The 14,011-nt window shown below is 44.4% G+C and overlaps 1 protein-coding gene across 4 annotated transcripts in view; it reads left to right on the forward strand.

Moving 5' to 3' along the window:
• Positions 1-14,011, forward strand: part of LYN (LYN proto-oncogene, Src family tyrosine kinase) — a 143,358-nt gene that overhangs the window by 13,737 nt on the left and 115,610 nt on the right. For 2 of the 4 annotated variants that reach the window (XM_089335260.1, XM_070076619.2), the window contains one exon: positions 6,496-6,775. The exons of the other annotated variants lie outside the window; for them this stretch is intronic. The gene's annotated coding sequence lies outside the window, so the exon portion shown is untranslated. Of the gene's footprint in view, positions 1-6,495; positions 6,776-14,011 lie in introns of those variants that run through there. 4 annotated transcript variants of the gene reach the window in all.

A 14,011-nucleotide genomic window follows, 5' to 3' on the forward strand; every position in this document is an offset into this window, starting at 1 on the left:
ATTTGTGGAAAAATGGAATGAAGAGATATTCTTAATACTAAATATGATCAAAAAAAGAGATTTTTATTGTAGTGCAAAAAAATGGAAGTCCATGCATTATTTTTTCATAATACTCATATCCAAAATTTATGAAGATTGTTCATAGAGTTTACAGTCATCAGTGTAATCAATATGACACCATAAGAGCTGACTTTTTTTAAAGATTTATTTATTTATTTGAAAGTCAGAGTTACACAGAGAGAAGAGGCAGAGAGAGAGAGGTCTTCCATCCGCTGGTTCACTCCCCAGTTGACCTCTACAGCCAGAGCTGCACCGATCCAAAGGAGCCAGGAGCTTCTTCCAGGTCTCCCATGTGGGTGCAGGGGCCCAAGGACTTGGGCCCTCTTCTACTGCTTTCCCAGGCCATACCAGAGAGCTGGATTGAAAGAGGAGCAGCTGGGACTAGAACTGGTGCCCATATGCGATGCTGGCACTGAAGTTGGCTGCTTAACCCACTACGCTGCAGCACTGGCCCCATAACTGATTTTTTAAAAAATTTTATTTTAGGGTTGGTGCTGTGGTATAGTAGGCTAAGCCTCCTTCTGTTTCATCGGCATCCCATATGGGCACCGGTTTATGAAGCTAGTTGCTCCTCTTTTGATCCAGCTCTCTGCTCATGGCCTAGCAAAGCACTGGAAGGTGGCCCACATGCTTGGGTCTCTGCACTTGCGTGGAAGACAGAAAAGAAGCTCCTGGCTCCTGGCTTTGGATTGGCTTAGCTCCAGCCATTGTGGCCATTTGAGAAAGTGAACCAGTGGATGGAAGACCTTTCTCTCTGTTTCTCCCTCTTTCTGTAATTCTACCTCTCAAATAAATAAATAAATTTTTAAAAAGAAGATTGTATTTTTACTTATTTGAAAGGCAGCAATACAGAGAGAGGGTCACATACACACACACACACACACACACACAGAGAGAGAGAGAGAGAGAGAGATCTCCCATCAGCTGGTTCACTCCACAAATGGCTGCAGTGGCCAGGACTGGGTTAGGCTGAAGCCAAGATCCTGGAACTCTGTCCGGGTCTCTCATATGGGTGGCAGGGCCCAAACACTTGGGCTATCCTCCACTGCCTTTCCAGGCACATTAGCAGGGAGCTGGAACAGAAGCAGAGCAACTGGGACTCAAACCAGTGCTCTGATATGGATGCTATTGGGTCACAGTCAGTGATTTGACCCACTGTGCTACAATGTTGGCCAAAAGAACTGATTTTTGTCTTTTGGGACCACATTGCTTTTCTGAATTGTTTCAAATTGAATAGCTGGTGATATATAGAAACTGTATTTTTTTAAAGATTTATTTATTTATTTGAAAGTCAGAGTTACACAGAGAAAGGAGAGGCAGAGAGAGAGAGAGAGAGGGAGAGAATGAGATCTTTCATCTGCTGGTTCACTCCCCAGTTGGCCACAATGGCTGGAGCTGTGTGTATCTGAAGCCAGGAGCCAGGAGCTTCTTCCAGGTCTCCCACACCAGTGCAGGAACCTAAGCACTTGGACCATCTTCTACTGCTTCCCCAGGCCATATCAGAGAGCTGGATTGGAAGTGAAGCAGCTGAGACTTGAACTGGTGCCCATATGGGATGCCGGCACTGCAGGCGGCACCTTTACCTGCCTATGCCACAGCACCGGCCCCGAAACAATCTTCACAAGGTAAATTTTGTGACTGCCTGCAAACATTTGACTAAGGTTTTTAGTTATTTTGAAGTTTCACTAATGCAGGGTCATCATTAAACAAGGAATTGAATTGTAATCTTTCTTAAGTTCTGTTATAAGTGGATAACCTTTAAAGGGTCTCGGAGAAAGAAAATTTCTCAGTGCTTTGGAGAATGGCTCTCAGATGTTACATTGTTCTGCAGGTCTGGCCCATCTTCAACCAAGATTCTACTGTGGAGTCCACTTTCCTAAGCACCTGTTCCCACTGGTGTCAAGGATCAACCGCTGGGCTGTTGATGTTACCTGTCTTCCTTGATGCCCATCATCAGAGTCATAGAATCTGACAGAAAAGAGAGATTTTGGTGGTGTGTCTTCCACACAGTCCTCAATGGGTAGTCATTTTACCTTGCATACTGGGTCAAAATGTTGATGTTTGCCTGGGTTGTTTGAATGCAGGTGATGGAGGTCAGCTTGTGGGAGCCCCTTGACAGGAATACTGCTGAGGTTTTCAAAAGTGGCCCATGTCATTTGTGGACCACAGTATATGTAAGAGAAGTCATTATCTTTGATGCCCATCACTCCTGGCTGTTGTTTCTAGTTCTGCCCTTGGTCTTGCTTGCTTATAGCTTGGAAGCCAGCCTCTGTTGGATCTGTGGCTTTCTGTACAGGATGGGAGGGGCTTTACTGGTTGCTGCCCTTCCTCTTTTACTAATAGAACCCAGGGTCTCCCAGGACCTAGCTCCTCCATTTACGGCATGGCCGTGACTGGTCAAAGACTCTTTCTTGGCTGTGATTAGTTGCTGCACAGATACAGTTTGCATTTGATGCAAACAGTCCAAAGATATAAGAAAAAAAGAAGTGGGAAAGGAAGGAGAGAAAGACAACAAGAGAATACTGGAAGGATAAATAAACAAGAAGCCAAGAGTAAGAGATAAGTTGGAAAGAAAATACTGTAGGTATCTGATTACTACTCATGAATTTGTCACGTATCCAGTGTGTGATTGTATGTGCTATGTTTCTTCCCATAATGCCCACTGCTGTGGGAGTAGTGTGCATAATTGGGTTTTGCTAACCACAAATTTTTTTTTTTAAAAATGTGTATTTATTGAGCACTGTGTGTTAGGCACTGCGGTGGGGTACTTTGGGGAGATGTAAATGTGAATGAGAGTGAAGATCCTGCCTAGGGGACTTTACTGTGCTCTGTCCTCAGTGGGTGCTTCACAGACCAGAATGTGGGCAACTGAGTTTGCTGTGGTTGTGGGTGGGACAGTGGCCTTGTTGTTCACCGTTGATGGTAAGAAAGGCAGTGTACAGGTGAAGTGGTTGGAGCATAGGCCGTGAAGTCAGGCACATTTGGGCTCAAATTCCAGGTCTGTCCCTTTCTAGCTTGTGGCTGTTAGTAAGGTGCTGGCTTCACCAGCCCAGGGGTCTTCATTTCTAATCCTCAGAGAGGTTGGTTGTGAGGGATCTGAGCTGTAAAGGATTATGAACTAACCACATAGCTTATGGTAGTCACTGTTGTTATCGTCAAAAGAAAGGCACCTAGGATGGTCCTGATTTAAAAAAAAAAAAAAGAAAGAAAGAATAAATAACATGTTGGTGACAATGTGTAGAAGCTTGAATCCTTGGGGTTTGTGTTGTGGTACAGACAGTTAAGTCAGTGCTAGCAATGCCGTCATCCCATATCAGAGCATGGATTCAGGTTGCAGCCACTCCACTTTTTTTTTTTTTTTAAGATTTATTTATTATTTATTTGAAAGTCAGAGTTACACAGATAGAGGAGAGGCAGAGAGAGAGAGATGTCTTCCATCTGATGGTTCACTCCCCAGCTGGCCGCCATGGCTGGAGCTATGATGATCCGAAGCCAGGAGCCAGGAGTTTCTTCCAGGTCTCCCACATGGGTGCAGGGGCCCAAGGACTTGGGCCATCTTGTACTGCTTTCCCAGGACATAGCAGAAAGCCGGATCGGAAGTGGAGCAGATGGTTCTTGAACTGGCGCCCATATGGGATGCTGGCGCTTCAGGCCAGGGCATTAACTCACTGCGCTACAGTGCCGGCCCACCACTCCACTTCTGATCCAGCTTCCTGCTAATGTTAATGCTCCTGGGAAGGCAGTGGATGGTGGCCCTAGTGCTTGGGTTCCTGCCACCCACATGGGAGACCTAGATGGAATTCCAGGCTACTGGCTTCAGCCTGGCTCAGCTGTGGCTGTTTTGGTCATTTGGGGATTGAATAAGCTGATGGAAGATCTCTCTCTGTCTTTTATGCAGGAGTAGTTTCATTTTTAAAAATTAAGTACAACACACTTGTAGAAAATTGCAGAAAACATAAGTCTAGCTCAGTGCCAGCTCCCATGTGAAAACCCTTAGTTGAGAGAGCAGAATGATGGTCTTGGCCTGTGGTACCTCCCCTTGAAGGGGTAGAACATTTTGCTTCTAGTTTCAATTTAGTTTTCAGTGTAGGCTTTTTAGCAATAAATTATAAGGAATTGAAAATCAGTACAAAGCATTTGGTTTGGCAAATAAGATTTTCAAGCTGCGATCAGTCTGTTTCTCTCTAGAATTTACTGTAATTTCATTGGAGAGTAAGCCCTTGTCCCCGGCTACTCAGTTGCTGAAATTCTCACATGTGAGTTTGAGCTGAGCCTTATTTAAATACTTTCTTATTCATCCATTAATTAGTGGAGTTAGTTGGCAGAATCCTGCATAGCTTGCTTTTCTAAATGTGTGGGTGTAATAAAGGTGGTTTCCACTGAGCTTCGTGTAATCAAACATCCTGTTACAGGGCCCCGTGCCAGAGTGTGTACAGGCATTTCCAAGTCCCAGCTGGCTTGGCGGACTCTATTCTTCAGTTAAAGAGAGCTAATTTATCCGGTGTCAGGGAGCACAGCACTTGATCATTGAATTCCACTTCTGCTTCATAGAGTTCTAATATTATATTTTGGGGGGTAGAAGGAGGGAGAGAAAGAGAGAGAGCTGGAGACAGAGGTGGGGGTAGGAACAATTTGGCCCATGGCATTTGTTAATCCATGAAGTAATGCTTCATTTATCCATCATTCAGAAAACACTTCTTAGATACTCAGTACTCATGAATATGCATGTGTATGGCTTGCAGTCATATCCATTAGTTCTCAGTAGCAGAATTGTCCACTACACAGTCAGCCCTTCGCATTCTTGGGTTCAGCCAACCGTGGGTTGGAAATATTTAACAAGAAAATGGCCTTCGTTCTGAACATGTACAGGCTTTTCCCCCCCTTGTCATAATTCCTGAAACAATACAGCACAACAAATAGGATTTACATTGTAGAAGGCACGTAGATATGATTTAAAGTATACAGGAGGGTTGTGTGGGACTTGTGCTGCTCCATTTTATAGAAGGTATTTGAGCATTTGCCAATTGCTGTGTCTGTCAGGGGCCCTGGAACTGCAGATATTGTGGGAAGCTTCTATTTAGAAAGTTAAGACATTTTAAAAATGTTTATTAATTTATTTGAAAGACAGAATGATGAGAGAGAAATAAAGAAAGAGTGAAAGAAAGAAAGAGACATTTTCCATTTTCTTAGTCACTCCTCAAACGGCCACAACAGCCAGGACTGGGCCAGGCTGAAGCCAGGAGCTTGGAACTCTGTCCTGGTCTCCCACAAGGATGCAGGGGCCCAGGCACTTGGACCATCCTCTGTTGCTTTCCCAGGCACATTAGCAGAGAGCTGAATGGGAAGCAGAACAGCCAGGACTCAAACTGGAGCTGCAATGCCAGCATCATGAACGGCGGCTCAATCCACTGCTCCACAATGCCCCGCCCCTTAAAACATCTGTATCAGTAGAAGGAAGAGTTTCACACAAGACATGGAAAATGTACACTGGCGATGGAGCCCTGAGGGATCTGTTTTTGTGAGTGAAGTCTCAGGTGTGTCCTGGGTCAAGGCCAGCCAGAAGTAGCCACACCCCAGGCGGAGATCGGAGCCTGAGGTTTGACTGACCGTCATTAAGTCCCCCAGCCACGGTTTCTGGTGGTGGCGCATCTTGGAAACATGGGATCTACAAAGGACTGGAACAGAGAATGTATCCTGGGAAAAGAGGGAAGTGCTGGACTGACGAACCTAATCAGATCAGAGCAATTTCCCAATGGAGAAGTAAGCTCCTCCGTCGGAAGTAAACGGAGAGATGATGGGGAAATAACTTGGCTGACTTCCTGCTCTTTGCAGTTAGGAATGTAGGGCTTGGATTAGCAACAGTGCTGCAGCCCACGGGCCCTGTGCTGCCGTGTGGCCCTCGGGGTGTCAGGGAGGGAGGGAAGTCGTGGTGACAAACTGAGAGTCGTCCACGCTGTGTTCAGGCCTGTCTGGGACATGAGATGGTGCTCCTTCAGGCCGCAGGCCTCGTTTTCCTAACACATAGAACAGCAAGCCCAACAGCTTGTGTGATGTCTCAGCTCTTCGTTGTAAGGAATCTGTCCCGTAGCACACTTCAGGCTGCTCTTTTGCATTGAACTCTAGCACCCCAGCCTCTCTGGCTTTCAGAGGCTCCCTCTCATGGCTCCCTGTTCATGGTGCCTGCTACTGGCCTGTCTTGATGGGGCTCATTTACCCGTCATCACCAGTCCTGTGCTGTACACATCAGATGCAGACTCAGTTTTCCTAGGATGCTGTGGCAAAAGACAAAGAAAACTGTTTTGTTGTTAGGTTGTCCTCAAGCATCCTGTGAGGGGTAAAGCCTTTAAAAAAACTGAATTGTATAAATGAAATGGAGACTGAAAATCACGCCTTGTTCGGGAGAGGTGCGCTCACAGACTCCTCACCTCTGTTTAGGTGGCAAGGAAACACTGCAGTCTCATTACCTGGATGGATGGCCGAGCTCCTGCCCAGAAAGCTGGTTCATGCAGATTCAATCCCCGTCGATCTCCTGATTGACTACGAATTTCTCCTGACAAGGAGATGAGGAGCAGGCACCAACGCCATTAGAGCTTCCATTCCTGTGGCTCCTGTCATGCCATCCCATTGAAACCTCAGATTTTAGGTTAAGGACAGTGAAGTTCTCTCTGTTATCTCCAAGAAGGTTCTCCCGCCTCCCTTTAATAATAAATCACAGGTGCGTACCCTTTGTCTGAAATGCTTGGCACCAGAAATGTTTTCCATTTTGGATTTCAGAATGTTTGCATATACATAGTGAGGTGTCTTGGGGAGGGGACCCAAGTCTGTACACAATTCATTGATGTTTCATGTACCCCTTACACACATAGCCTGAAGGTAGTATTTTGCAATATATGTAGTGCACCTGCATTTTTACTCCAATCCATCACATGAGGTCAGTGTGGAAGTTCTCCTCTTGGGTTTGGTTAGTGTTCAGAAAGATTTGGACTTTGGAATATTTCTAGTTTCCAGTTTTTGAGTTAGGGATGCTCAACCTGTACATGTTTCTTGAAGTCTTACTAAGTTAAAGACAATGTGAGAACTGGAGTCGGCATTCTTTTTTTTTTTTTTTAAAGATTTATTTAATTTGGAATTACAAAGAGAAGGACAGAGTGAGGAGAGAAAGAGAGAGAGAGAGAGAGAGAGAGAGAGAGAGAGATCTTTCATCTGCTGTTTCATTTCCCAAATGACCACAATGGCCAGGGCCAGGACAAAGCCAGGAGTCAGGAGCCAGGAGCTGAAACTCTTATGTGGCTGTAGGGGTTCAAGCACTTGGGCCATCTTCTGTTGCTTTCCCAGGCACAGTAGCAGGAAGCTGGATTAGAAGTGGAGCAGCCAGGATTTGAACCAGTGCCTATATGGGATGTCAGCACTGCATATTGTGGCTTAACCTACTGCACCACAGCGCTGGCCCCAGCACTCTTTTTTTTTTTTTTTTTTTTTTTTTTTTAATAAATGTATTTATTTGAGAGAAGGAGAGAGATCCTATTCACTGGTTCAATCCTCAAATGCCCATAACAGTTGAGGATGGGGGCAAAACTAGGAGTCAGGAACCAATCCAAGTCGCCTTTGTAGATGGCAGGGACTCACTCACTTGTGCAATTATGGTTGGCTCCAGGGTCTGCATTAGCTTGAAGCTGGAATTAGGAATTGGAGCTGGAGCTGGGGGTCAATTTAGGCACTCCGCTGTGGGAGTCAGGCACAGGCCTACCACATGTCCCAGGAGCCAGCGTTGGGATTTTTAGCAGTCTGATCACTTCCCTTGGGGGAGTTCCCAGGGAGTTGAGTGCGCAAGATTTCCAAGGCCTAGTACATCTGGTTGGTAGTCTTCTCTGGGTCATTTTTCAAATTTGTGTCTCCTACCTTGGTTTCGTCCCATTTTAATGGAAAACTTACTACTTTGCGTGTGTTCCAAAATGCTTCAAAATCTTTATTAAAGTATAAGCACTTTAAGCCATGAGAATAACCGTTAAATATTAAGAAATGATGTTTTCCTTTGAAGAAAGTAACAAAAATCAAAATGGAAGTAGACTTGATTTTGAGAAACAACTTTTAAAAAATATTTTATTTTATTTGAAAGAGTTACAGAGAGAGAGAGGGAGATCTTCCATCTGCTGGTTCACTATCCAGATGGCTGGAACAGCCAGCTCTGGGACAGGCTGAAGCCAGGAACCAGGAGCCAGGAGCTTCTTCCAGGTCTCCCCTGTGGTAGCTGGGGCCCAAGTACTTGGACCATCTTCTGCTGCTTTTCTCAGGTTATTACTAGGGAGCTGGATTTGAAGTGAAGCATCCGGGACACAAACTGGTACCCACACTGGATGTCAGTGTTGCAGGTGGCGGCTTTATCCTCTATACCACAGAGCCAATCCCCCTCCCCCTTTAAAGATTTCTTTGAAAGAGTGACAGAGAAAGGCAGAGACAGAGAGAGCAAGGGACACACACACACACACACACACACAGTCTTCTATCCATTGGTTCACTCTCTAAATGATTGTAACAGCCAAGACTAGGTGAAGCCAAAGGCAGGAGCCAGGAACTCCATCTGAGTGTCCCATGTAGGTGACAGGGACCCAAGTATTTGGGTCATCTTCTGCTGCCTTCCCAGGCACATTAGCAGCAAGCTGCATCAGAAGCAGAGCAGCCAGGACTTGAACCAGTGCTCAAATGGGATGCCAGTGTTACAGGCAGAGATTTAGACTGCTGTGCCAGAGAGCTAGTTGCTGTTCTTTTTTAAATTGATATTTAAAATTTTGCTATGCAGTTCTGTGAGTTTAATGCATTTGGATATTCATTAAATCATCATCATAATGCATGATTGTTCTGTCACCCACAAAAAAGTTGCTTGTGCTATTTCCACCCACATTGATTTGATGTTCGTTGTAGCATCTCCATAATGCTATATAAATAGAATTATAGTGTCTGTAACCATTTTTTACCATAATGACTTTATTGAGATATGATTCATGTACTGTCTCATTTGCCCATTTAAAGTATACAATTCATTAGTATCTAGTAATTTCAGAGCTGTGCAGTCGTCACCACGATCAACTTAAGAACGATTTTCATTGCCCAAAAAAGAAAGGCTGACCATTAGCAGTCACTACCCATCTCTCTGCACCCCCACATCCCCCTTGCACGAGCCAGCCACTAATCTTGCTGTCTCTATAACAGATTCCAGGCAACTGTTTTTAGTATTTTGTGTGAAGCCTTTGATGTTTTCCAGACAAAGGTGCTTCCAGTTATTTTTTATGTAGCTCTGCAGAATTTCAAGGTGTAGTTTACAATGTTATTTCTGTAAAGATTATGGTAGTTGGGGGCAAAACACACTACTGTGCCTTTGATCAGAGGAGAATGCCCAAGGAACACAGTTTTTCTCTGTCCCATTTTTTTTTCTTTTTTTTTTTTTTTATTTGAGAGGTGGAGTTACAGACAGAGAGAGGGAGAGACAGAGAGAAAGGTCTTCCATCCGCTGGTTCACTCCCCAAATGGCCACAACTGCTGGAGCTGTGCCGATCTGAAGGCACCCAGATACCCAGATCACCCACATACTTTCAGGTGTTTTTTTTTTTTTTTTAACATGTATTTATTTGAAATGCAGAGTGACAGAGAGACAAAAGACTTCCATCAGCTAGTTTACTTCCCAAATGGCCACAGTGGCTTTCATCACTACTCTGGGCCAGGCTGAAGCCAGGAGTCAGGAATTCCATCCTGGTCTGCCCTGTGAGTAGCAGTGGCCAAGCACTTGGGCCATCCTCTGCTGCTTTCCCAGGCACATTAGCAGAGAGCTTGATTGGAAGTGGAGCAGCTGGGACTCAAACCAGCGCTCACATGGGAAGCCAGTACTGCAGCAGAAGCTTAACCCACTGTGCCACAATGGCAGCCCCCACTTAGCTGCTTCTTGTCTCCCTGTGACCATCTGTTACTTGGTGATTAATAATAGAAAGTCATTTTGAAGTTTCACTGTGATTATTTATGTGGATGTACTCCAAAAATAACAGAAGCTTAATAAATATTTAATATTTGCTTTTCTTTTTGTCAAGGTCATCGTTTATAGGCCATAGGAGTATTTAGAGAGGTTTTTCTGTGTCAGTTCATTGAAATGACTAGAAAGTCATTTCCATCCTGTTTTTACTTGCAAAAAGTTGAGAATTTTGCAAAGGCTGTGGTCAGCAGAACTTAGATGCATGCTTGGACTTGAGCCAGCACTGTATTTTGAAATGCTTTGTTACAATGTAAAAGCAAAGTGTGTTGCTAACAGCAACGATGGACCAACCTGCAGGGGTTTGGTAAGCTTTCTGGGGGTTGTTTAGTCTGTGTAGGAAGCTACCGGAACTCATGGACCTTCAGGTCCCAGCCCCACACAATGTCTCCCTAGGATGAACCTGTCCCTGTCTGAGGATGCCTGGTCCCAGTGATGTGCATAGTTCTATCCTGACCAGGAGCAGGTGGTGAGCCACACAATCCCATCTGAAGTTGTTTCCTTTCGATAAAAGACTACACATGAGGGCCAATGTGAAACAGGAGCTAGGAAACGACCCATTTGGACACAGAAGGGAAGGCTTACTTGGAAGGGCTTTCATATATTGCCAGTGCAGTAATGACAGGTTTAACTTGTGTATCGGGCAAGAATTATATTTCGCAGAAAGTATAAGAGCATTGTGTGTTCTCTGTTAGGCAATCAGTTCCTTTGAAGGTGTGTTATTGATAGTCGTCTTACTGATAAGGAAACTGAGGTTCAGAAACCCTAAATAATTGGCTCATTTAGCTGGCAACTGAGTGGGGCCTGAATCCTCCTGACTCCCAAATGGATGTTTTATTTAAATTTGAAAATTTTTTTTTATTTTTTTTAGTTAGACTTTCTTTCTTTTTAATTTTTTTATTTTTTTTTAACTTTTATTTAATGAATATAAATTTCCAAAGTACGGCTTATGGATTACAATGGCTTCCCTCCCATAACGTCCCTCCCACCCGCAACCCTCCCCTTTCCCACTCCCTCTCCCCTTCCATTCACATCAAGATTCATTTTCAATTCTCTTTATATACAGAAGATCAGTTTAGCATACATTAAGTAAAGATTTCAACAGTTTGCTCCCACACAGAAACATAAAGTGAAAAATAATAGATGATTTTTTAAATGATGATGAAATCAGATCAGACCTATTGTCATGTTTAATCCCAGTGAGAGTCAAGTTGGAAATTGATAATTTCTTTTTTTTTTTTTTTACAGAAGATCAGTTTAGTATACAATAAGTAAAGATTTCAACAGTTTGCACCCCCATAGAAACACAAAGTGAAATATACTGTTTGAGTACTCGTTATAGCATTAAATCTCAATGTACAGCACATTAAGGACAGAGATCCTACATGAGGAGTAAGTGCACAGTGACTCCTGTTGTTGACTTTACAAATTGACACTCCTGTTTATGGCATCAGTAATCTGCCTATGCTCCAGTCATGAGTTTTCAAGGCTATGGAAGCCTTTTGAGTTCTCTGACTCTTATCTTGTTTAGACAAGGTCATAGTCAAAGTGGAGGTTCTCTCCTCCCTTCAGAGAAAGGTACCTCCTTCTTTGAAGACCTGTTCTGAAAGTTTATTTTTAAAGATTTATTTATTTATTTGAAAGTCAGAATTACAGAGAGAGAGGGAGAGGGAGAGAGAGAGAGAGAAAGGGAGGGAGAGGGAGGGAGAGAGATGCCATTTACTGGTTCATTCCCCAGATGGCCACAATGGCCAGGGCTGGGCCAAGCTGAAACTAGGAGCCAGGAGCTCCCACATGGGCAGCAGGGGCCCAAACACTTGGGCCATTTTCTGCTGTTTCCCAGATAATTAACAGGGAGCTGGATCACAAGTGGAGCAGCTGGGACATGAACCAGAGCCCAAATAGGATGGTGGCATTGCAAGGAGCAGCTTTGCTCACTATGTCACAACGTCGGCCTCTGAAAGTTTATTTAGTTTTTAAACATCATGATTATAATATGGGGAAGGTAATGTTCTTGACTTTATCAAGTTGACTTTCTACAGTAACTTAAATGTAAACACAGGAATACAATCACTTCTGGGAGACTAATAATAAATGTGATACAGTGAACATTCATTTTTCATTATTAAGCTTTCATTTTTAAATTATTAATTAATTTATTTGAGAGGAAGAGACATAGGGAGACAGAGAGACATGGAGAGGTGTGTGTGTGTGGGAGAGAGAGAGAGAGATGGAGATTGATCCACTGAGTCACTTCCTAAATGCCAGGAACAGCTAGGACTGGGCTAGGCGAAAGCCTAGAGTCAAAGAGTCAGGAACACAATTCAGATCTCCCATGTGGGTGGCTGCTAGGAATCCAACTACTCTGCCTCCCAGAGCCTGCATTAGCAGGAAGCTAGAGTCAGGAGCCAGAGTCGGACTGAACCACGACATCTGATACAGGATATAAACATCTTGCATTTTAACCACAAGGTGAAAAGCCTGCTCCCAATCAAGAGTTTAAAGAATAATCAGGGGGCCTGCGCTGTGGTGCACAGGTAAAGTTGCTGCCTGCAACGCCAGCTTCCCATATGGGCACTGGTTGGAGTCTCAGCTGCCCCACTTCTGATCCAGCTTCCTTCTAGTGTGCCTGGTAAAGCAGCAGAAAATGGTGCAGGTACTTGGGGCCCTGCACCCACCTAGGAGACCTGGATGAAGCTTCTGGCTCCTGGCCGTACCCTGGGGAGTGAACCAGTGGATGGAAGAACTCTCTCTCTGTCTCTGGCTCTCTCTCTGTAATTCTGCCTTTCTGATAAATAAAATAAATATTTAAAAAAAGTGTGATCAGGATTACACCATCATCTGCATTAACTTTAGCTGACAACTCAGTTTGTATGCATTACGGTTGTTAGGAAAAGCTAAGCAAATAAACTGTTTTACAGCTAAGACTTAATTGTGCTGGGTTAAACTTTCTCTTCAGTATGTAGCTCTCACTCACATTTTTCTCAGGCTACTTCCCTAGCTTGTTTTCTCCCTATTAAATGTAGCTCTTTGATATCTTATATCTTTATACCTCTTTACTTTGAAATGCTGCTACAGAACCTTGGGCGTTGAAAAGCTATAGGGTTTTGGTTAATAGGTTACCGGCAGCAAAAAAAGATGTGTGGGTCGAGCGAGTCACAGAGCTCAGGCTCCGTGGAATTTCTTTGTGGCACACGAGGCAGCGTGTCCACAATGCCTGGGAAGGGGTGTAAACTGCACGACCAGTGCTTTTGCTCAGCCCTTGGGCACTGCCGGGCTGGATTTCTCCTGTGTGATACTCCTATTCTGTGGCCAGGTATTTTCATCTCTGAATAGAATAGAAGTTAAAGGAATGGGTAAAACTTCAACTTTTCCTTTAAAAAGAAAAATGTGTATGTGTGTGGGTTGTGTGTGGCAGGGTGTGTGTTGGGGGGTGTTTGGTGTAGCAGTTAAGCCACTGCTTGGGACATCCACATTCCATTTTGGAGTGACTAATTTCAGGTCCTGGCCCTGCTTCTGATTCCAGCTTCCTGCTGTTGTGGACCCTGGGAGGCAGGCAGGTGATGGCTCAAGTACTTGCGTCCCTGCCACTCACATGGGAGACCTGGGTTGAATTCCTGGCTTCTGGCTTTGGCCTTGGCTGTTGTGGACATTTGAGGAATGAGCCAGTGGGTAGAAAACAAATTCCCCTTCCCTCTCTCTGTCTCTGTCTCTCTCTCTCTCTTTTTTTTTTTTTGATTAGAGGTGGAGGAGGCAATAGCTAGAAAAGCTACCTCAAGGTCACCTTGGGAAAGGTGATCCAAAGGGCATCAGTTAGGAGGGTGGGCACTATCCCAGGTGGAAGTGCTTGTACTTCACACTCAACACCGATGCCTAAGAAGCATCTGGAACAGGACAGGAACACCTCACCTGTTTGGACAGGCCCACTCACCAAAA

The sequence above is a fragment of the Oryctolagus cuniculus genome, chromosome 6 (genome assembly GCF_051225735.1).
Source record: "Oryctolagus cuniculus isolate XC-2025 breed Fujian yellow rabbit chromosome 6, ASM5122573v1, whole genome shotgun sequence".
Lineage (NCBI taxonomy): Eukaryota > Metazoa > Chordata > Mammalia > Lagomorpha > Leporidae > Oryctolagus > Oryctolagus cuniculus.